The sequence below is a fragment of the Saimiri boliviensis genome, chromosome 9, assembly GCF_048565385.1.
Source record: "Saimiri boliviensis isolate mSaiBol1 chromosome 9, mSaiBol1.pri, whole genome shotgun sequence".
NCBI classification, from domain to species: Eukaryota; Metazoa; Chordata; class Mammalia; order Primates; family Cebidae; genus Saimiri; species Saimiri boliviensis.
The window spans coordinates 30,235,045-30,260,949 of record NC_133457.1 but is presented as its reverse complement, the minus strand read 5'-3'; the positions used below and the strand labels follow the sequence as shown (position 1 = coordinate 30,260,949).

Genomic DNA, 25,905 nt, shown 5'->3' with positions numbered 1-25,905 from the left:
TGTCTGTGTTTAAAATTATTTCACCTCTTTCATAAAAGCTACAGCATCTTATTACATTGGCCTTGCAAGTTGATTTAAAAAAATAAACAAACAGATCTTAAGGCATTTTAATAGCCAGATCTCCACAATTTGTATGTATTGTGAAGCCATTCTCTTCCGTGTGGCTGTGTAGGGGCTACTTAGAGGGATTGTGGGCTGTTCTGTGTGACCTGATAGTGAATTATAATAAACACACCAACTAAGTTCAGAAAGTCAGTGAAATGTTAACTGCATCTAAAAGAAGACTTGACTGTAAACTTTAGTGTATTTAGATATTTGATAATTTTGTCTACTAGGTCTACAGGGACAGAGAGCCTTAGTGTCCTAAATGGCTATCTGAATATAGACCCCCTCTCCTATCAATATCAGTAGGTCTAGAACTCTGTCCAGATGGTTTTGTTTCTAGGCATTTTTTATCTGTGTATTTTCCTTGTAAGTTGGAAGGAGTAAATATACAGATATCCTCATATTTCACTTTGGTGATAAAAACCACAAGTCCTATGGTTTTACTAATTACTCAGCATTTAAATATCCATACAGCATTTTTATACATATAGAAACATAGTTGTTCTAAGAAGTACACACTGATTTTTTTTTTAAGGCAAGTTCCAGTCCTTTTGAAAGTGTGGACCTCATCTGAAGTTGTTAGGAAAGAAAATAGAATTTACTCTAATTTATGTGTATAAAGTACAACGTTATTAGTAAGAATGGGATTTGAAAGGGCACACAGCAAAACCCGTAACATTTAGTGGGTAATGTGGAGAACTCTAAGCCAAGACAAAAATACCATCAACCCATGCAAACCTTAAATAGATTACAATGACCTCAGCCATTTTCATTTTCAAAAATAATAGCCGTGATTAAAATGGGATAGTGTTTTGCTTGGAACCATACTCTTCAGTATTATTATAAAAGCTGTTTTGTGCTTAAAGAACTGTTTCATTATAGAAAAAAAGGCAACTGAATTTTTAACCAAATTCCTGACTTTTCAAAAGCACTCATTCTTGAATTAATTTTTATTTTTATTTTAGTTATTATTCTTATTCGTTAGCAAACATGCTTTTGGCTTGTATAGTCAGCCAAATTCTTGACTACTGACTTTTATAACAATTCTAAAGGATACATTTTAGAAAAGAGATTTTATTATCTTAGTAAACGTGTGTAGGGGTCATTAATTACAGAACAAAAAGAACCAACGTTTCCTTAACCTTGTTGAAGAAACTGCCTAAATGAATTCATTGTATATGTCAAGGTTGTTCAAATGATGACATTTATGAATGAAAGTCCTTGTACATGGCAGTTTTTGGGCTTTGGCAGTGGGCAGGCATACACAACAAATATCAATGTGCTAGGTCCTGTGCACAGGCAAACTACATTCCCTACACTCACAAGCATTACAAACGTGCATATCAGTGTTTGAATCTGGGCATGATCCCTGATTGAATAGGGATCTCTTTGAGTTATTGAATGCCCCTGAGGCTTAGCATCTTTACTTGTGAAGTGAGAGTAATAATACTGCCCTCCTTGGGCTGCTGTGAGGGTTAATTGGTAAAATGTGTGCGAAGTACCTAAGGCACATGCAATCAATCAATAAATCTTAGTTTCAGTTTCCTTATAATTTATCAGTTAAATTTTCTGAATAAGAAACATCCTATTTTTTCCATCCTCGTCAATGTTTTTATCTAGTTTCATTCTTAGAAGTATTTGCATGCCTTTGGTAAGCATTTTGTATGTCTTCTCAATAAATTATGCCCTCAGAATGAAGGGAAGTCACATCTAAAATTTGGGCACATTAAAACTGTCCATACCAAGCCAAACTAGTCAGTAAATTTATTTTAAAAACTTGAGCATCTTCCTATGCCCTTTACTTGGAGTGGGGGTGAGGGGAATGTGTAAATAAAATGATTGAGATTTTAACTTTTCTCCACAGATGTTGGCACTGTGTAAGCCACATATTCCAAATTTAGTTTTGCATACTATCTAGTTGTCATTAGACAATAATCTCTCCTGAATAAAAAGCTGACTTTTAATGGAATGAGTTTGTAAGTCACTTTACTACTGTGGCTGAGTTGCTCCTCTCTAAATGAAGGGATTGGACTAGAACAGTGCTTGTAAATTTTCAGGGTCTATAAATGAGTGAAGCAAGGTAGGTATAAGCTTTAAGCTCCCTCCTATTTTTATTTAATTTTTTGACGCCCAGCCTTTGTATTCCAGAACAAGAGGGAGTGGTGGGAACAGTGGAAAAATGGCAGTTCAAACTTCCTTTAAAGGTGGCAGCTTTTCAGTTCCAGCTCAGTGTTACCATTTGGGCAAGAGGTTCAGGGCTGCCAGGTCTTCTACTTTTTAAGAGAAGCCACACATCTGGGTTTCTATGTAAATGTTCTCTACTTTGTGAAATGTTGATTCAATTTTTAAAAATTCTGCAGGCCCAGCCCAACACCTCTGACTATAATATATAGTTTGTAGGGTTTGCAATGTCTGGATTCATTGATTTCCAAGGTTCCTTTAAAGTTTCATTTTATGATGATAGCCATAAGCATTTCTGAATATTACCTGTGTTTTTAAGATCTATATCTTCCTCCCCACCCCAAAGTTAGTGTGTGTGTGTGTGTGTGTGTGTGTGTGTGTTTTGATAGGTGGAAGTACTTACTACAGAATCTGATATCTGGCCGTTTATCTGGAAAAATAGTCTTTTACGACCATGTTGTGTCTTTCTTTCCCTCCATGTCATTTCATCATTAATTGGCTTAAGAAAATAAACTGAAACATTTCCTCCCCTTCTTGTAGCCACTGGCCACCATTCTTTCTTATTTCTCACTAAACCCAATTCTTTGATTTGTGGGCTTCGAGTTGGGCAGTAAATCATTAGGAGACAGTGGGAGAAGGAGTCATTTGGCTACTGCAGATATTCAGAGGAAGAGTTCACCCCTGCCCTCCTAGAAGGGTCCAGATGTAATGTCCTGTACATCTGCAACTGAGGAACCCAACTGATTTTTAAGACCTGAACCTAGGATGGAGGAATTAGTTCTTAAGGGATGAATGTCTTATCTGACAAGAAAGGCTTTCTTTGTCAGAAGGTCATATATGTTCAGAGAACATGTGAAAATAAACATGTCTTGCTCTGTTTATATTCATAAGTGTATTTCTAGCAGAAGTGATAGGTGAAGAGCAGGTAAAATTAAGTCTTTAGGGTGAAAGGTGTAGTGATGGAATGTCAACACAACGGACTCTCCCAATAAAGATTTGACTAAGCAATTTACAATATCTAACTCAATACTGTAGCCATGGGACTTGTCAGTGAATACATGTCACTATCAGCTAACACTGTTGGGAATATCATTGTATAAGGGAATGCTTTTAGAGGAGGATTCTGAGTAGTGATGAACCATGCTTATAAGCATTATCAATGGGTTATCACCTCATTACCGATCTTGGCATTTACCTGGTGCTGAATCTCAAATTCCTTAGCTTGGCTATTGAGGGGCTCTACTTTTGTGCTGGGAGGATGTCGTGACTCTGAGTACAGGGTGGGAGTTAGATTTGCCTGGGTTTGAATCCTGGCTCTACCACTTACTAACTGGTTGAAATGAAGGCAAGCCATGTAACCATTTTGTGCCTCAGTTTCCTTACTTATGGACGGTAGGTACTTACCTCATGTGAAGACTTGGTCAATGAATGCATTTTGAATACCTTAAATAGAGCTCAACACATTACTTTTTGACTTTTCAGGCTTGTCTTACTCAAGACTGGTCCATTCAGCTTAAACATTGTTTGTTCATTCTGTACCTCTCACTCTCTTGTCAGCCTACTCTTGTGTTTCTACCTTCCGGCTTTTGGCCATAACGTTGCCATAGTTTGTGAATCTACCCATACTGTACCTTGACCATCAAAATCTAACTCCTATAAGATTTCATTTGAACTGCTACTTCTTCATGATCACTCCTGGAGATAGGACTTCTCTATGTTATTTCATTCCAATAGTATGGAATTATCATCATTTTGGCATAATTATTATAAATTACTTGTCTTCATGGTATATATCTTCTTTTTCTTTTTTTTTTTTTTCTTTTTTCTTTTTTTTTTTTTTTTGAGACAGAGTTTCGCTCTTGTTACCCAGGCTGGAGTGCAATGGCGCGATCTCGGCTCACTGCAACCTCCGCCTCCTGGGTTCAGGCAATTCTCCTGCCTCAGCCTCCTGAGTAGCTGCGATTACAGGCACGTGCCACCATGCCCAGCTAATTTTTTGTATTTTTAGTAGAGACGGGGTTTCACTATGTTGACCAGGATGGTCTCGATCTCTTGACCTCATGATCCACCCGCCTTGGCCTCCCAAAGTGCTGGGATTACAGGCTTGAGCCACCGCGCCCGGCCAATCTTATTTTTCTAGATCAACTATAAAACTCATGGAGAGCCCATTTCTGTTTTGTATAGGGCCTAATACTATGCTTTGCATATGACAGATATCAATACGATTAGGTGATGGTGGTTAGCAATGGGCTTTGGAGGATTATATGAACCCCTTCAATTTCTTTGCCTGTAAAACCTGTGGACTTAAGTAATGTCAGCGCCGGAATTCTGGGATATCTGACACTTCAATTGCGTACTAAATCCACAATTGACCTATTTGACAGTGATAAACCACCTGGAAAGTAGAGTATTATTCCTAATTTTCATCAATAATGTCCCCCATTTTGCCAGTGCAGGTATAACCCATGACTCCTGACTTAAATCACAAACTGCTATTGATCTTAAACTCTGTACTAGACCTGATTCTAGAGAATGTCAGAGGACTCAAGGTAGAGATGGTAAAATGCTCTGTGGACTCATGTAATTCTTAGGGATTTGGGAACATTCAGTTTACAAGTCATCAGAAACCAAGTTTTTACCTAAATCCTAACACAAATTTAGGCAGTTTTACTGCCTAATATTTATGCTCTGTTAATATGGAGCATGGCGTCAAGAATTTTGCTGTATATTTAAATGCGCTTTTATGATTAAAGATTCTTTTAATTTAAGGTTGATAGATGATGTATTGAATCTTGTTTTACTGGTTAAATTAACCCAACTCACTCAACTCTGTCCCCTTAATTCAAGTGCAAAAATGACTTCTCTGCCCCTTCCCACTCCTCTAACCCCCATCTGTCATTTCACAAATCAACCATCTCTATAGAGAAAATAGGACTGTTTGTGTCTTGGGCAACTAACCTCAAGTCCTGAATGATTACAGGCTTTTAGTGCCCGTTAGGGGTTTTCTTTTACCAAGACCAGCCACATGTGATTTCTTGTTGTATGCTTAGGACTGCTTCTAAGTCAACAGGAACCCCTTTAAATGAGGGTAAGACTGAAAACCACAGCTTTTATGACTTTACCTTTGGTGGAAACTATGAAATTTGTAATAAAACGTTTCATGATAAAATGATAGTAAAAATGAATGGAGAGAATCATCCTTCCATTGGTTTTTGCTACAGTCATAGTTCATGACCTTCTTTTGGGTCCCAGACTCCTGTGAGAATCCAATACAAAGTATGGAGCTTCTTTTCAGAAAACGTACATGCACATAAACATTTTCTTGCAATTTTAGCAGCTCATGGATTTCTAAATTTCTAAATGGTTGGATGGGGGTTTAGCCATTTGTTCAGTTCTGATTCACCTTAGCATGTTTATTATAAAACATCTTAGGTCTTTGCTATTGTAAACAGTGCTGCAATGAACATTCGTGTGCACCAACCCAAATGCCCAACGATGATAGACTGGATAGGGAAAATGTGGTACATATACACCATGGAATATTATGCAGCCATCAAAAACGATGAGTTCACGTCCTTTGTAGGGACATGGATGAACCTGGAAACCATCATTCTCAGCAAACTGACACAAGAGCAGAAAATCAAACACCGTATATTCTCGCTCATAGGCGGGTGTTGAACAATGAGAACACATGGACACAGGGAGGGGAGCACTACACACTGGGGTCCGTTGGGGGGAAATGGGGGAGGGGCGGGGGGGTGGGGAGGTGGAAAGAGATAGCATGGGGAGAAATGACAGATACAGGTGAGGGGACGGAAGGCAGCAAAGCACACTGCCATGTGTGTACCTATGCAACAATCTTGCATGTTCATCACATGTACCCCAAAACCTAAAATGCAGTAAAAATAAATAAATAAATAAATAAATAAATAAATAAAAAATAAAATTTAGGTTGGGTGCAAAAAAAAAAAATCTTAAAGTTTTTATCAGTCTTTCTTCATTTTCTTATAAACGATATTTTATTCTTATTACAAAATTTATACACAATATTTTTTAAATGACAAGAATGTATCAGATACAAAATGAAAGTTATTTTCTTTCTTTTTTTTTGTCATAAATTGCCTGGAGATGACCACCATTCATCCTTTAGTGTAACTTCCAGCAGATTTTCCCCCTTGTATATATTAGTACATACGTACATAAAGATTTACAACTTTTTACAGCAAATTGCTTTTTCTTTTCTTTTTTCTTCATAGGTTATAGGGATACTTGTGGTATTTAGTTACATGAGTAAGTTTACATGATTTCAGATGATTTGTGAGATTTTGGTGCACCCATCATCCGAGCAGTTTACACTGCACCATATTTGTAGTCTTATCCCTCACCCCCCTCCCACCCTTTCCCCAAAACTCCCCAAAGTTCATTGTATCATTCTTATGCCTTTGCATTTTCATAGCTTATCAGTGAGAACATCAATGTTTGGTTTTCTGTTCCTGAGTTACTTCACTTAGAATAATAGTCTCCAATCTCATCCAGGTCGCTGCAAATGCCGTAACCAAAAAAGAAAACCATAGACTGATATCCCTGATAGACGCTAAAATCCTTAACAACATAGTAGCTAACCGAATTCAACATGTCAGAAAGATAATCTGCCATGATCAAGTGGGTTTCATACCAGGGATGCAGGGATGCTTTAACATAGGCAAGTCAATAAATGTGATACACTACATAAACAGAATTAAAAACAAAAATCACATTAGCATCTCAACAGATGTGGAAAAGGCATTTGACAAAATCCAGCATCCCTTTATGTTGAAAACTCTCAGCAAAATCAGCATTCAAGGGACATACCTCAATGTAATAAAAGCCATCTATGACAAACCCACAGCCAACATAATATTGAATGGGGAAAAGTTGAAAGCATTTCCTCTGAGAACTGGAACAAGACAATAATGCCCACTCTCCCCACTTGTCTTCAACATAGTACTAGAAGTCCTAGCCAGAGCAATCAGACATGAGAAAGAAATAAAGGGCTTTTTCTTTTTTTTAGTTTAATAATATATCTTGGATCTTTTGTCTGTACGTATCAATCTAAACCATTCTTTTTAAAGGCAGAAGATCCTCTATTTGAATCTTACACATTTCATTGAACCACTTCCCTATGGAGGACATTTGGATAGTTTCCAGTTTTCAGAACAGAACAGACAGAGAAGTGCCCTAAGCCAGGATCCGAAGGAAAATGAAAGTGAAGTCTACAATTAAAGGAAGCTCACAGTTCAGGGTGAAGTGTGCTGACCTCTGAGACACGAGCACAGCACGGCTTTGGGGAGGTCAGAGAGGGTTGCCTTACTCTGTCAGGGCAGATCAGATTTCTAAGCATCTTTACCCGCTGGAAGATCAAGGGTCTAAGACCAGAGCTAAGGTATATCTTTGTAAGATCCACTGTGATAGATCTGTGATATTTCAACGGGATTATTTCGGGTCTCATATTATGACCCATTTCCATTTCTTCCTGCTGCTTGGAACAGACTAGCTGAAATCAATCCATGTAGCCCCAGCTAGATAAGGCTAAGTAAGTTGTCAGAGTTTCAGGCCTCAAGGTTTTTATTTTGTTGTTGTTGTTAAGTGATTTCCTTGTTTGTGTGGGACATTATTATCATACTGTCTTATCCTGTACATGTACCTAAAGCCGACTGATGAGACTAGACCTACCAGACTTTTTTGATGTTCTTTAAAAATTTACCCACAATAATTTCTAGCTTATGAATTGGAAAGACCATTTTTATAGGAAAATGTTTTTCACTTGGTAATCAGACTATGGGAAAAGTTTTATAATGGAAACTATCTCTTACTTTTAACTATAGGATAAAAAATATGACAGTATAATGTTACACTCTAAAGCCCATTAGATGCAAAATTCCAGTTTTTGATTATAAGTTATAAACCAGGATAGAGAGACTTCTGAAAAGTGGTTTTCTTTGGCAATGATGTTGTTGATTAAATATAAAAAATTCAGAAAAAATTAGTTCAGCCCATTCCTTTACACAGAAGGTTATAAAAATGGAATAGCTGGGTTTTGGTTCTACTGGGAAGAACTATTTTACTAATAAAAACTCAATGGATTATATCAGACTGCAAATATGTTAACATTTTAGATTGGATTTGAAAAGGTACCATTCAAGGAATTAAAATTATTCATCTAAATCTTTTAGGGATTAATTTACTTTGGAATTTTAATTCCCATTTATTTTAATTTTAATTTGGCACAATATTTGTTCCAAATGCATACTTTTTTTGGTGTGGATGTTTATAGGTTGTTCCATGAGGGCATTACACTAGTTAACATTTTTTAGCATATCTTTTAAATTAGATCAATCAAATTGAATTAATAGTTATTGAGTACCCAGTATATGTAAGGCATGATGAATTAAATCCTATAAATACTCAATTTCCTGAAAATATTGAGCACCAACACTCGACAGATATACATATATCCCTGACAATGATTTATTAACAGAGACAAAAATATCCATGACTACAAACTGGTTTTGTGAGCTTGGAATACTGAATCCTAAGTTTACCTCTTTTCCAGACCTTTTTTTTTTGAGACAGTTTTGCTCTTGCCACTCAGGCTGGAGTGCAATGGCGCAATCTCAGCTCACTGCAATCTCTGTCTCCCGGGTTCAAGTGATTCTCTTGCCTCAGCCTCTGGAGTAGCTGAGACAGGGTTTCACCATGGTGCCCAAGCTGCTCTCAAACCTACGTGCTCAAATGTTCTGCAAGCCTCGGCCTCCCAAAGTGCTGAGATTACAGGCATGATCCACCATGTCAGCATGGTGTTTTCCTGAAGTCTGTCTATCGCATTTGTCTGTTGTTAGGGAAATGCTGATTGTAATAACTGAGTAAGATGTAGGATGTATTTACACAGCCTATAAATACTTTACAGAAATACAAGCCTTGAGTCTGCAGATGGGCAAATTATTCTTTCCATGCTCACAGCTTTAGTGTATTTTATCCTTTGTGCAGTTAGAGCAAATTTTCCCATCACAGTTCAAGAACAAGTTCTCTTTAAAGGATCTCAAAGAATTCCTCCAGCTTCTTGCCACTCACAGCTCTGTCTGAGAGCAAAGATCTGATCAAAATGCCCAAAGTGAAGTCTTCGTGGTTTCCAAAGGTGCATCTTTCTGCTAGGTTCAATTTTATCCAGCAGAAGACAGTGCTACTTTCAAACTAACATGAACTCACAGAAGTGGCTTGTCTCTCAGGCTGGCATGTGATTTTCTTGTTCATGAAACAGAAATAAGAATAAAAAGCACGGTCTTCTCTTCCAGCTGTCTTTGCCAACCATCTTGCTGAGCTGTGTGTATGCACCCAAGCCAATGTTCCAGCCACTAGGCTTGGCACAGAAATCAGGGCATTGAACATCATTACTTTTGGGTACAGTCTGAAATTCTAAGCAAAATCCCCCATTTGCCTAAATGCATAAGATGCGAGTAATCTATGCATCCCGTTAGTAATGTTGCAGTATTAAAATACCAGCATAGACATGGTTTGACCCATGAAACAGCATTGTATCATCTTTTTTTTTTTTTTTTGACCTAAAAATACTGGGGTGATGAATCATTAGAGGACAGTAAATGTCAAGGTAAAAAGCATTATACGTCTAGGGTTATCAAAGTGCCTCATGGTCTGTATGTCAAATCTCTCTTCCTGCCCTCAAGTGATGGTACTATCAGTCACCAGTCACCAAGATTTAACCTTCAAGAAGAGAAAATATTCTGATACCTAATGCAGTACAATGAGCTGCATCTTAGTTAACTTTCCAAGTGAATCCTTGGCTGGGACTTGCAGAATGTAACCATTTGTTTCCTTCTACTGCTTCTGGAGTAATTTACCTAACCATCTCATCAGATCTCATTATGAAGCTTGATAATTACTAATAATTTTCCTAAGAGGAAAATGCTTTCTGTGGTGTTTTGAGCCCTACCCACCTTGAAGATAGGGACTTGTTTATTTTTTCTTAGGTGTGATCATCTCAAAAGTTCAGCATACTTCGGGTATCGTGAACACATTTTCTGGTGGATAATGCTGACTGGGAAGTCAGGATGTAGGGGTTTGAGTCTCAAGTTTGCTACTCATCGTATGGTATCCCTCTGCAGGGCATTAAGCTTCTGAGCCCCACTGTCCTCAAGTATAAGACTGGAATAATAATTACCTCTGCTTTGGGTTCTTTCAGACCAGAATAATAATGTAAGATGGTATATGGGTAAGTTTTTATCAGCTGCAAAAAGCTGTGTAAAGTTTTTTTTTTTTTTTTTTTTTTTTTTTTTTGGCACTGAGATATCTAGCAGCTGCTGTGTAGATTTAATACACACTAAGAATTTCTTATTATAAACTCTAGAAATTACAGAATATTAGAAATGCTAAGATAGTATTAAGAGTGTAGACTCTGGAGCCACATTATTTAGGTTGGCATCTTGGCTCTATCACTACCTACCTGTGTGGGCATGGGCTGGCTATTTACCTCTCTTTGCCTCAATGTCACCATCTATCAGATGGAGATAATTAATAATAGCGACAATAAGAAATAATGCCAGTCAAGGTTGTTGAGTGTTCATGCATTATTGCGGTTAATCCTCACATCTCTATGAGGTGGAGGATATTATTGTCTTAGCTTAAAGATGAATGCCCTGGAGACATGCTTGTTCTTTGCTCCAAGCCTCTCACCTTTAAGTGCAGAGCCAGATCCAAACCTTGATCTGTTTTACAATAAAGTCCAAGAACTTAATCTGAATGAATACTCCACTGCCTTTTTTTTTTTTAATGCAGAAATAAAAGTAGAACATTACATTGTCTGGGCATTCTCAAACTCATAAAAGGTAGTAAGACTTGGTTAAAAGACACTTTAACTCAAAGAAATGATTTCAAACAACTGTTAGTAAAGATGGATTTTGCTGTAATTTAAAATGAGAAATCTTCTTTTTATGACAGGGGCTGGTCATCACTTCATCTCTCATTTTCTTCCTCAAGTTATCTGCATTGTGATTTTCTATCACATTATGATTTTAGTTTTATTTAGGTAACTCCAAACATCTCTGCTGAATGAATGACTTAGAGATACTTCATTACTTCATTGCTTGACATCACAAGCTAATTATACCTTATCATTTACCAGTAAATAGATGGTGCTAGATTCAGATTTTCATTTCCTAAACAATGTATTATGACAGTAAACTTGCCCAAGCTCATCAGAATATTTTCAAGGCAAGGATAGCTAGCTGCAACTTTCTAATTTTTTTTTTTTTTTTTTTGGTACAACATCTGAAACCAAGTCCTGTTCACTTATCCTCAATTTTGTTTTAATTTTCAAATGACTTGGGTCTGTAACAAAGCATTTGAATAGTTACTTAATTCAATAATCTGTAGAATTTAGATAAGGGAAGCCTAACGAGCTCTCAGATCTAGTTCTTTTTTTCTTTTTCTTTTTAAGAAAAGGGCAGTGGACAAGTTAAGAGAAGAGACAGTGACTTTCAAATATGGCTGCATTGAATCAGTTGGAATGCTTAAAAATACTATCCATCCCAATCCAATTAAATCACAGTCTCTTGGGATGGGACTCAGACAGTGGAGAACAATGTGAGTTCTGGACATGAGAAACAGGGAGGTCGTTTTGATTAAACAATAGGGAGATAGTAGGGCTATATCCAAATGCTACCATTGGGGGCTACTTCCAGAATTACGTATTTTTTCACATATGGCTTGCTTTCAGTTTTTACAGGCATAGCATTGTCTTTAAATCTGGTTAATGATCTTGCTTTCTGCCTATGATTTCTGGCCTTTGTAGCAGCAATAGATGAGAGTTTCTCAGTTGTGAAAGGCCATTGATGGGGAAACTTCATCACAGACAGTGGATGATTTGTGGAGAATCCAGAAGCTCTGATATCTTTTTGACCATTTTGATCTGGTGGCCATTTCTAAGGAGACAATAATGTTTCTTTAGATTAAATAACAAGGAAAACAATCCAAACAGAGACAGAATCAGTAGCTGCTTTACTATTACTAGTCACTTTTGTCTTTTGGTTTTCTAGAATTCCAGACATAAATGTTTCTGCCAACCTTCCCATGCAAAGAGAGAGCAATGGGGATTCTAGAGAAGGTATGTAGGGAAACCAGAAAAAAAAAAATCTGTCTACTCAGAAATGTTAAAAAGCAGGATATTAGGTTTTAGGGTGGGATCGGGCTATATTTTAGGAAGTTTAGATGTTGAACACCAGTGGCCTTTATGCTTGGTTGGTTTTAATCAATGCTATTAGTCACATACTTCCATATACATGAACGTTCATTAAACAATCTCATTTGTTGTTGTTGGACAGTATAGGTATGTTCAGTTGCACCTGAGTGTACATTTGGTCTGTGTGCCTAATGGTTCCAGAGGTTTAGCTGAGCTTGGTGGGATGGACACAGAAACAGCCCCTATTTGTGTGTACCTATGGTAAAGAAGAATGGCCTTACTCAAAGAGAGGACTAAGTCAGTAAAAAGGCATGAGTGTGTATTTATAAAATGTGTGCAGGCGTGTATCTTTGGACACCTGAAGGCCCCCACCTCCTTCGGTTTAGTTTTAACAGTTTGTTTAAACTACTAACGACATTGCACAAAACCTCCGAGAGATTTCATTTGGATTCTGCAGCTTATTTCAATGCTGTTTAATCTAATTGCCCCTTTGTTTTGTTTCCCCAAAATGATCACTTGAGTTTTATCATTTTTAGAATTTCCTTTGAACCAAGTATAAAGGAATTTATGATGGCTCAATTGTTGAAAAGAGAAATTAAAGCCAGGTTTTTATGAGAGTTTGGAGTTTTAAAAATTATAATGCCAGTGTAAGGTGAATATAAAATATAAAATGGCAGGGGCCGAGTGAGATGGCTCACACCTGTAATCCCAGCACTTCGGGAGGCCAAGTCAGGCAGAGTTCCTGAGGTCAGGAGTTCAAGACCAGCCTGGCCAGCATGGAAAAACCCTGTCTCTACTGAAAATACAAAAAAAAAAAATACTAAAAATATGAAAATTAGCCAGGTGTGGTGGCATGCACCTGTAATCCCAGCTACTCAGGAGGCTTATAGAGGAGAATCACTTGAACCTGGGGGAGGGGAGAGTGGAGGGTTGGAGTGAGCCGAGATCGTGCCACTGCACTCTAGCCTGGGTGACAGAGTGAGACCCTGTCTCAATAAATAAATAAATAAATAAATAAATAAATAAATAAATAAATAAAATAAGACAGCAGGAACCGAACTGAGAGTACAGTTTTATAGCCTCAGGATTTGGGCTTCAAAATCCTAACTATTTGAGATAATCTATGTATTTTAATCTTGCACCGTAAGTTATGGTGCAAGAGAAGTTTTACCATACAATATTGTAAACTAAAGAAAATGGAATAATTCAATTCTACAGTTGAGGCTTGAAAGAAGGAAAATGAGGGTAAGTCTTTCTAGGCAACACTTACAGGAGGGGTGAAACTGGTAAGAAAATGCTGGCTTGCCACTTAGCTGCTGGACTGCATATATTTGTCGCTATCAGAGGCAGTTTTGTGTCTTGTTTTATGAAAGTTGAGCATTTCTAGTTGAGAGACATCTTTTTCACTACACAGAAATTATTCAATTCATTTTCACTGTGGTAAATAAAATAGTTTCTGCTATAGAGTGTTTAAATCCCATAAAATAGGAAGCTGTATTCTAAAAGTTAGACCCAATTTTCAGAACACAGTGGAGATGAAGGTCCTAGGTCAGGCCAGAGTTATCATGGTGCCCTCAGTTAATGTTTTTGAAGCTTCCACTTGGTGAATGATTTTGGATGAAGGTTTCTTTTAGCAATTTCATAAGTGACATAATTTTCTCTTATGAAGCTTCTGTTTTGAGAATAAGCAGAAGGAAATGGTAGTAATAACAAGATTGGTTTGTGCTCAGTCACACTTTTCTGCCATTCAGATTCTGCGAGTGGTGGGGTGGGATACAGGACGGCAGAAGAAAGAATGTGCAAGAAAAACAGGTGTGCAGCAGAAAGAGGATATGCAAGATAGAGCATACTTGGGGTACTTATAGGAGGGTTTCTTTAGAAAACGGTACTAATAATGCAATATTTAAAGGCTCATATTTCGGGATTCATGTATTTCCATTAATAGTTATGTGAAAAGAAAGTTTAGCAAAATCAGATTGATGACCAATGTAATTTAATTAGACTGAAGCCTCATAAATATGCAATGTTATTTGAATGAGGAGTTGAATTATTAGACTTCCTGAGAAAAAATGACAATTTGGTTTGCTTCAGAGCTAACTGCAAACATTTCTGCCCTTGTATAAATGTATAAAATGATTTGGTAATTTAAACACTAGACGAAAGACTAAACTCGATTGACCAGTTGCAGTAACCATTCATAGATATTTTTTTTCTCCTTTGTATCCCTGACGCTCTTTTCTCGTTTTGTGATTGCAGATATTTCTTTCTTGAACCATGCATTCTGTAATAGCTTTGAGAGATGCTATTAAGTTTTCAGTCTCCCGATAATTTCACACTGCCTTAAATCCTTTGCATGGTGGCTTTACTAGCACATCCAGAACAAACTATTAAGACTTTATAACGATATTAAAATCATTCAGTCGACTAACGAGACTTACCGATTTTTTTTTTTTTTTGATAGGTTGGCAGGATGAGGTAGGGGAGGGGAGTGTGAGAGTACTTTTTATTTTTTCTTTTTCATTAACCTTTGTTTTGAATAAAACTGGCCAGGGTAAATACCTGAAACTGTGAATTGATAGGCTCAATCTCTGAGACTCTGAGATCATTTGGCAACTCAGAGTGTACGAGAGCCCTCTGCATAATCATGGTGACTCGTCAAGCAGTCAGACTTTTGCTCTTTTATCTTCTCTGAACTCCTCTTTACTTTTGGCCAAGATTCTTTCCTTTTCACTTTTTTTTTTTGTTCTCAGTTGACTTAACCTACCCTACAATGGATGAATTTGCAGTTTTCTTAATGGTTTATCAGTTATCTATTTTACAATTCCATTTCTAAACATTTTCCTTCTCTCTTGTCTTCCCTTCACACTTGAAATGGATAAAGCAGTTTTATTTTTCATGCCTGCCTTCCCCAGTCACCATCTGCACCATCTCTGTATTCTCTCTCTTTTTAATTCCCTGCAAGTGTTGGACAGCCCTGTATTCTCTTTATGCCATTTTGTTAGATTCTTTGCTGAAATGAAATATATGGTTAATAAATGGGAAGGTCCTTACTAGTGATTGATAACTAATCTTAGAAACACTGTCATTTGGAATTCATTAAATGCCCTTTTGCCATTTATATTTACTGAAAATTGATACTCTGTGTATTAGTTCTTTCTCAATGACATATCACTGGTAAATGTATAATTAAAAGAGAGCTTAATTCCAATTTGTCTTCATTTCTCCTTGAAATAATATTACAGCTGTCATATGGACCTTCTTCTCCATTCCAATGCATTCCTCTTTGCCAATGCCCGCAATTGTTCTCTCTTATTTATGAATTTCTTTCCTCAGGGCAATATCGTATTGTCAGAAGACCCAAATTCAAATTCTATCTCTGACACTGGTTGTGAGACTTTGGAAAAATAGTTAATAGCCCCCTAGCCTCAGTTTTCTCATCTGTAAAGTGGGAGTGAGAATATTTATTTCACAGAATTAGCATGAGGTTCAAATGAGATAATACATTGGAAAGTGCTTTGTTAACCAGAAACTGGCATTCATATTGGTATTGAATTAGTCAACATGGTCCTCTAGCTCCTTTGAATAGAATACTCATGATAATTCCTCATACTTGCAGGTTATAGATATATTACAAAAAACAATTTGCAAGGAAAATAAAAAACTGGCCACAGATACATAGTGAAACCCTCAATGAACAGTGCCAAATATCTCCATTGCACAGGAGCCAGAGCCATCAGAGGGTCCAGCTTTATCAGTAAGGAGTTGGCTCAGTGGGGTTAAAGTCACAGAAACACTGACCCACCCAGGTCTGAGCCTATGCAAATAGAGAACAGTCAGCATACTGACTGATTAATTTTCCTTCAGCCGATCATGTCCTGAGATAACTTTAAGTGCTTTCCTATGTCTCACTGCTGTGACTCCCGTCTATTCCCTTATACTTCAGCACCTGGCCTCCTGCTTCCTTAATCTTGCTTTGGTCTGGGTTTTTCACCCAATGAAGCTTTCTTTGATCAATAAACAGATTTTCTTCCATTTTCTGCCACCATCCTGTTTTCCTGAACTCCAGTCTTAGGGTGGCACTTAGCATGACAGGTGGCAATGTGGACAGACTTCTGCTCTTCGAGTCTTGTCTCTTCCTGCCTATGGAGACCTAGAGTGTCAATGGTGGGGCTTCATGTGGGTGGCCAAAGGCTTCATGCCCTCTGTGGGAGAATGCATTGACCCTTATCCCCCAGAGTGTCTAATTTCTTCACATAGGCATGCACTGATTGGACAAGGGAGGGTGATATAATTGGGATCACCTCCTCATAATTTAGTTGAGGCTAGAGCCTGTCTTTCTTTCTGGCAAACCTTTATGGGAGGTTTGGATTTGGGGGCAGAGCACATGTTTAAAGCTGTGTCTGCTACTTACTAGCTCTGAGACCTTGGACATTGTCATCACCTTTATAACCCAGAGATGAGACACCGACTTCATAAGGGTGTGGTGATGTTTCCATGACATCATATTTGTACTGTGCTTAGCAATTTGAAATTCTCAGTAAATTCCTTTTCTTTAGTTCTATGATTTCTATAAAGCTGCTACTGTTACCACCACCCCTTACAGAAGAGAAACCTTAATAGTGAAATAAAATATTAAAATAGCACAGATGGACATACTCCTATAGGTAGATTTCTCCTCAAATTCCATTAAAGTGTCAATATTTTTTCTAGTGCTTCTCTCTACTGACCAGCACCTTAGTAGGAGTCATTAAAATTTTAGAAGAGTGAAAGACAATGTTTTGGAGAAAAGTTTTCATTAATTATTTATTGACAGCCCAATTTTCTTTCAATCTTGGATGAACTTATTTTTAGATTCTGATCTGTGGGCCAACAAATGGTAAGGTTGGGTCTGATTATTATTTAGGGTCTTAATTATTCTTTTAGTAGGTAATTTAGGATTTATCAACTTTAGACATCTACTGTTCAAATAAATTATTTGAATACTTTTTTGAATTAAAAATTTGAATAACATATCTTAATATTGCTCAAATCAAATATTCACTACCTCTCCTGGGGAGAATTTTCTCTGTGACTCTAGGTTTTCTCTGACCAATACATGGAACAGAAGTTTGTAAGATTCACCATGTGGTTCACTGTGTTATATCCTTTTCCTGTTCCAGACAGAGGCTTCTTTTAGCAGCCAAAGGCCCAGAGGAAAGATGAAGATGAGGCACAGTTGACCCAGAATGGGACACATAGCATAACATTAGCAATAAATAAACTTGTCATAAACCACTGAGATTTTGGAGTTAGTTACTACTGAAGAGTAACTTAACCTCTTCTGACTGATATAGTGCATGTTATAGGTATAAATACTGATGAATTTTGATTAATGTTTGATTGATGTGCCAATTATATATCCTATTTTAATACGCTTTTGTGAACTGCGAATTATGTTTAAATTGCAATTGGTTTTAATTTATTCCTTTTTCCTATATTGATTACAAGAGTTTGATGTATAATGAAGTATATACTTGGAAGATATTAGTTATTAATAAATAAAAACAAATTTAAGCTGGCTTAAAAATTAAGGGGATTTATTAGCTTATGAAACTGAAAAATCTAATAGATTATGCCTTAGGTACAGTTTGATCAAGACTCTGGTTCCATGTTTTTCAGTGTTGCTCTTGGCCCTTCTTTCTGTGCGTTGGCTTCAGACCATCACAAAATGCTTTACTACGCACTTTGTTATTCATATTCAGTAGGAAATACAAAGCTTTTTTTTCTCCAAAACTTTGAAAAAATTCATAATCTTTCCTCTAATTGGGCTGAGTTAGGCAATATGTCTGCTTCTGAAGACACTTCTGTGGTTAGAGGAACACTATGCACTGATCCGCTCAGACCTGGGATACATGCCCATCCCTGACCCAAGTCAGAATCCATCTCTGGAGTTTGGAATGATGCCATGTGAATATGGGAGAGTTAGATGTTATAGCAGATAAATCCTAACTTTTCCCTGGGTTAATACATTTATTAAGTAAACATTTATTTTTGAGTTATCTCCTAGACTGATATGGGTATTGCTAATTCTACTGATTGACTCACCTCTAGGAGGTTTATTCTTAGCACTCTTTCATCTTCAACATGGTGCTCCAAAAGTTGCTGCAAACCAAAAAAGAGATCTTAGGGAAGATACATCTACTTCCCAACTGCTTTGGCTCAGAAATGTCACACATCACATATGCTCAAATTCCATTGGTGAGAACGAATCATGTGACCCCTTCTAGGTTAAGAACAGTGTGAAGTGTGAGAATATGCCTTGACTGGGCGTCTGCTTTCCAGCATGCACTCCATCCTGGGGAAGGCAGCATGTTGAATCTTTGCTGGTCAGCCAGCTGACTCTGCCATGGATGTTAATCCCACCCAAGGAGCATAGGGGGAGATAAATGGAGTGAATATTGGGGAGGCAACTAACCATGTCATCCACACCAGAAAGCCAGGTCTTAATGTCAGGCAGGCACTGATTTGTACTGAAGCAGATGTGTGAGCCCTCCGTTGCTATTAGACTGACCGATAAGATCAAAAGAATGAATCACCCCAAAAGAAAGATCACCCCAAATGAATACTCATTACCTTGCACTGTGTGTAGAATCATATAGAATGAATGGTGTTTTCAATATTTTATTAGCCCATGATTATAAACATCTACTGATTTTTTAATTTGTAGAGTAGCTCTTCAATCCAATTATGATGCTAGAAGTTAAATAAATTATTTCAAACTTGTAAAACTTAGAGATCACATATAATGAATTTGTGATTTGTTGAAATTCCACTTGAGTGAATTTGAAGTTAAGTGAGATTTTACTGTTGTGTGATATTCTCCAACAGTCTGAGCTAGGACACAGTGTCAGAGAGCTCTGTTCTTCTGGTTGATTTTTATTTCAGAGTTTTGAGTCATCCATAGGCCTCTAATATCTGAGGCCCAAGACAACTGGGCTGTAAGTTTTTGGGACCCTAGAGTCATCTTTGACATTTCCAGGCCTAGAATAAAAGTAGATTCTCGTATCCACAGTCTCCAACTTGGGTCTGATTCCAGCTATTTCTGTGTAACAAACCAACCCTAAACTTAATGGCTTAAAACAATAGTTTATTATTATTTTTTGTACTTCTAGGTATTAACTGAGTTTATCTGGGTTGGTCTCACTTGTGGTCTCATGTGGTTGTGGTCAGACCTTGGCTGGGGCTGCAGTCATTACAAGGCCACTGAGCGGGACATTCAAGTGGCTCAACTGAATGGCTGCTGCTACTGTCTGAGTACAGCTGAGGCTCTTGAAGACCTGAGTGTCTGCATATGGCTCCTTACAGCACAGTGGCTGGGTTGCTGGAGGGAGCATTCCAAGATGGAAGGCTTTTTGTGACCTAGCATTGCAGTCATGCTGTGTTGCTGCTGCTATATCCTATAGGTCAAATGCGAGTGCAGGACCAACCCAGATTCGAGGTGAGGAGACTCTGCAAGGGCACAAATACTGGGGCTTATAGGTGAATAGGGTGGCATTTTCGGAGACTAGGTAGTCTAATTAGAAATGAGCAGATCATAGCCTAGAATGTTAGGCCAGGTTTTTTCACATGAGACTCTTTGCTCTATTTAGAGGTTGTTCATGTTTGCTCTAGATCATGGTAGGAGTGGGGGAATGTCTTTCTCTGTGGACGGATGTCCCAATTCAGGAATGTGAAATTGTTGAAACTTAAGATTCTCTAAAATATCAGGAAACTGAGCCCAAGATATCTTAACTCTTCCTAGTCTGTTGCATGACTCACCTGATGTAATGGTCAACTGGGGACAGGATCATGAACCTTCGAAAGTCTAAAGATTCCAGGAGGTGTGTGCTTCTACTTGGCAGTTATAAACTGCTAAGGAGTGGCTGCATTGTATTTAGAGGTTCATCTGACCCTTAGATTCATAGAAAAAATATCCCAGACTGCTTGAGATTTCTGGGCTGCTTCTTATCACTGAATTTTGACTCTTCCCCATCAGTCTCCTATTTCTTTTTTTATTACATGAAAAATATATCCAGACATTGTTTTGGAGCATTAGAAAAGAGTGGTAGTTTCTAGGAGACAAACATGTTTGTCATGCAAATTAACTCCTTAGTCTTAAAAAAGATTCTTACTAGGGAAAAAGTAGACATAGGGAAACCTTGGTTTTAGGAAAGTGTTTTATAAAATTTCATTATGTCTTTGTGGATAAGGTGATGAAAGTGGGCAGGGTGAGTTAGACAGCTGATGAAATGACCATATCTAAAGGTCTTAGATCTGTCAAACTGGGGAAACTAGTGGATGGCAGCAATAATCTGTCCTCATCCTCTATTATGTCACATTAGTATCTATGATGCAGACAGAATGCTTCTCTAGTTTTTTAGGTGACTTCACTGGGGTATATGGTCCATATAAAAGATAACAAAGTATTATCCACATTACTTTTTCAAGTTGGAATTCTGGTGATCTGCAAGGTGCCTGGTGATCTCCAAGGTGTCACTCAGTAGACACAAATGTAAAATTGTTTGTTTAGGTTTAAAAATTAATTGCATAACTATGGGAGGGCTTGATAGCAGATTTAGGTGAAGAGTAACTAGTAACAGAAGCTATATGTGAATAAGGGTGATCATGCAGCTTCTGAAAGCTGGCATTATATTAGTGCAATAAAGAAATAAATTAATTATGAAAATGATCCTTCCCTTTATACTCTAGGTTATTTAGAGCATATCCGGTATATACAATATTGGTTGCTACCTTTGAAGAAGCACACTGACAACCAGAGTATATGAAGCCACATCATGTGAGAAACTACAGACTTGTACATGTTCAATGAATATTTAGAAATTTAAGCTAAGAAAATTTGCAGCATTTGAGAATGGTCTTGAAAGATGGGTTCACTTTTTTTTTTCCTTTTTTTTTTAATTGCATTTTAGGTTTTGGGGTACATGTGATGAACATGCAAGATTGTTGCATAGGTACACACATGGCAGTGTGCTTTGCTGCCTTCCGTCCCCTCACCTGTATCTGTCATTTCTCCCCATGCTATCTCTTCCCACCTCCGCACCCCCCGCCCATCCCCCATTTCCCCCCAACGGACCCCTTTTGATAGAAATGTGGAAATGCAGAGAAGACTGTATGAGCTGCATTAGAGAATTATAAGATATGTCCAGGAAATGATGAACCATCTCCTTTGTTTTAAGTGCGTGGTGCATGGCAGATAGCAGTGGGAGATGAGGCTAAAAATGTAGGTTGGAGAACATGGTTCCAACCTGGAATGCTACATCAGGGTGTGTGTATTTACCTCGGTACGCAATAGGAAGCGATCCCTGGCTTATAAACTAAGGAATAATAATGGAAATAAAGAGGATAATAATAATAAAGTTCAAAGGCACTGTTCTAAGCTCTTACATATATTAACTCATTTAATTTTTGCAGTAGGTCCTATGAGTTAGACATTGCTATCATCCTTGTTTTATAAATGAGAAAATAAAGGAGCAGAGATTCAGTAACTTCAGTAACAACATCACACCATTCATAAAGGATAGAGCAGCAGCCTGGCCTGATGCTGTGCTCTGACCCCCTTTCCTGGACAGTGCCCTGGCAGCGTCACAAGGGCTGAACTGCATGCACCTCTTCTGTGTTTTTTGTAGCGTCTGCTGCAGCACCCAGAACACTGTGGTCCACCCTGGCCTAGCATTTCACTTCTCACTTCTGCTTGGAACGACCCAACAGAAAAACAAGGTGCTGGAGATAAAGGAAGCAGATGATTTAAAAAAGTGATTAAGAAACTGTGTTTACTTTTTGGATTTTGAGGCCTTTCAAGTTTCAGGTTTGAGCAGTGACTTGTGGGCGGTGCATCTAGACTGGTTCACTGCCAAGAACTGGGTGTGTCTAGCACTGAGGAGTGATTTAAGAGTAATTTAAGTTTAAGTGCTCCCAAATGAACATTACCCCAGTAGCATAAGGTTAAATTCTGGCTTTGCAAGGCCCCAAGCAGACATTTAAAAAAGAGAACCTTTGGCCCTTTGTTCAAATCCCACTGATGTCTGGATGCCTTGTAATTCTAGTGCTACTTGGGTGGCATTGATGTTTGAGAGAGAGAAAAAGGTTGATTGGAGATGGGGCCCTTCTGCCCTCTGCTATTTGTCCCTCTTCACCCTTACCAACAAACCTTGGCTAGCATCCTCAAGTTAGAGAGCTTAGCTATTTAAATATAGGGCCAGAGTTAGTAAGACAAGGTGTGGGGTTGACAGTGACTTGGATAAACTTACTTGTGATGTTCCTGTATGAACATATTAGCTTTAAAAAAAACTTACTGGGGCATGATCTCAAAAACTCTGTAAATAAGGGGTAAAACCATTAACGCTGGCTAATAAACTTTCGTTGCCAGCAAAGAGGTATGTGTGTGTGTTTGTGCACACATATGTGTGGGTACTTGTGTGTGCTCTGGAGACTTGGGAATATTTAGCTTGATGACAATATTTGTTTTTAAAAGATGTAAAGTTAATTAGTTTAGATATTAATGCAGTTTTCCTCTTTAATGCTTCAGGAGCATCTCAGTGCTCTCATTTCTGCTGTCCCTGCACTGTGGCCGGCAGTCCTGTTCAGTCACACTGATTGGCCGCATTCTGTGGGATGAGTTTTCTAATAGCAGGGATGTGGTATGGACACCAGCCATGCCTTTTCTCAACAACCCCTCCCCACTGGCCTATTGCCTTTTTTTTTTTTTTTTTTTTTTTTTTTTGCCAGGGTTACTACTGTTTACCTCTCTCTTCCTGTCTTACTTAGTTTCCTCCCTGTCACTTCATCCCCTGCTTGCCTTAGGCTTTCTTCATTTTTCCTTCATCTTGACACCCAACCATAGCCTCTCTGCTTGAGTTGGCTGATGAAACGTGGCCACTTTACCCAAGGCACAATGAGACCAGATCACTGCAGAAGGGGCTGAGTGCCCTGACATTGCACTGAGTGCTGGGATGCTTTGGGGACTACCTTTCCAGTGGTTGATCAATACTCTGTGTGTGTGTGTGTGTGTGTGTGTGTGTGTGTGTGTGTGTGTGAATTATTCTGTGGTGGCTGTGAGGAACAGGCAATGCCAAACCCTTGGCAGGAATATCATCCACGTATAGTAATGCCCACACCCTCGAAGAACCTTTTGTTCTTTGAATCCCACTCCTGTGGGTTGATATTTTAGTGAGAGTAGTGAGTAGCCCAGTATTTTTCTTCCTTCTAATTCATTTAACACACACACATGCGCACATCTATCTTCTGTTAAGATGTACAAGTATGAGATAAATGGGAACACAAGGATCATATTGTACTTGAGTTATATCATTGCTGACTTCCTGAGAAGCCTGTTCAAATGACTAGAGGATGTTAACTAAACTGACAATGTGTTTCTCTGAGGTGGAAGTGAGCAAAACATCTGCTTTTATAATAGTCCGCTTGCCTAGATAGGCATGTACCGTTTTGTTGTTCCAGAAGACTTTCAAGCAAATATACTGGTGAGTTTCAATGGCTTGGAACTTCCTGTTTTGTGATTTAAAAAAAGAAAAATGCCTTTGGAGAATGGGCAATGTTCACAGGATTCAGTGTTGCTTTAAATGTATTCTCAGCCCCCAGATTATCTCAGGGAAAGATTGATTAGGAAGCTACATGGGATAGAAAGCAGATGATAGGTCCATTGCTTTTTTCCTTTAGTGCATAGCATTTGTTGACACTATTGTGTAATACAATGAATCTAGTGTTGGAGATGCTAAAGCCAAGAAATACAGAACATTGAAAGGACAAGCATCCTACAAAATGTTCAGGAAATCCATTCAAGACTTTTCCTTTTGATTTACAACCTTTGTTCAGATAGGGCCTCAGAAAATAAAACCAAACAAAAATAAAGGCCTTTGGGATGAGCTGAGATGGATTGCCATGAATTTCATGAAGAATTTGAGGAACATAATATTTAATGGTGATATTGGCAGATAGAACAGCTTTTCTGGTGTTTGCATGTGAGAGATGTGACTCTGGCCAACCTACTATTTGACTCAAAAGCATAAGCTTGGAGAGTATGGAATTTTTAAATTGTTACCTCTTGTATGTAGTCTTGGGCAGCCATTTTCATCACCTCTTTGGATTGCGAGTTAGTCCTGGTGTAAAATAGAGTGATGTTTAGATTATTTTTATCTCAAGATGATGCTCTGTAATTGGATGACTGTCTTCACCTCTTTGGAGTTTGAGTCATTCTGTCTGTAAAATGAAGCTATATATGGAAGCTATATATAAATAAATATATGTGTTTTTTTTCTCAGAATATTACCTGATTGGTGAATACTAAATGGCTGGTGAGGGAATGGAATATTTTGCCTGGAGGACAGTGTCACTGGAATTTTTAGCACCTATTTTTGAATAAATCTCACGTGATATGAGATCTCTAAGAGTTTTTCACATAGCTTTATTTTGTTTTTGAAAAATATGTTTTGAATATATATATATATATATATATATATTTCTCTCTACAATGCTTCTGAAAAAATGAAAGGAAGGAATGACTGAAAACAGAGGAGAGCCAATGGCCTTTACTCACACTCAGTTCAAGCTGCGTCTGTGTATTGCCTTTTGTACAAACCAAGTGCTGGTGCATACAGTGTCTTTAAACTTACCAACTCATGGAATTGGTGCTGAGTACATGGTAGAGGAAGATTCAAAATTCTGCTGTTTTATCTGAGATGTGAAAAATGAAAGCAAAATAACATGAACAAAAGCATACAAACTTAGCCTTGTAGCTCCATGTCACTAGCCTGGGGTTTCCGAAACTGTGGGGTGTAGATGAGAATGGGGTGATTTGGGTGGTTCAACAGCCTTGAACCAAGAAGTGAGAGTTATTTACTTTCAAGCTCTCTTTTAGTCCTTCTAATAACTGCAAGTGTAAATGCAGTTTAGTATTTGCTAATTTCTCTAGTCTACAGAAAGAAGCTTTGTTGGATAACACAATTTAGCTAGAATTTAATAATGTTGTTTTGTCTTTTTTTTAAAAAAAATATTCCCTCTATTATAGCAAATGATACTGACTTTCCATTTGAACTGGTTCTTTTAGAATGAATTTAGGGGACAAAAGCTAGTGCTTGAAGAAAATCATGAAGTGGCTATTGCCCAGGTGTTGCACAGATATTTGTAAAGGAGGTAATGGGATGAGTGAAGTTTGGGAAACACTGGCTGCAGATACATATGAAAGCAATTTAAACGAGGCAAGGCTTGGATTTGAAGCCAGGGCAGTGACCCCAAGGCTGGGGATCCTTCTGCAGTGTCCTTGTGCTTCACCACTGCAAAGCTGCCTGTAGCCTGACCCGGATAGCTGATGGAGGAGGACATTAATATGCTTCCCA

General features: G+C 38.0%; 1 protein-coding gene across 7 annotated transcripts in view; it reads left to right on the top strand.

Moving 5' to 3' along the window:
- Window positions 1-25,905, top strand: part of MECOM (MDS1 and EVI1 complex locus) — a 575,892-nt gene that overhangs the window by 6,387 nt on the left and 543,600 nt on the right. The window lies entirely within an intron of this gene.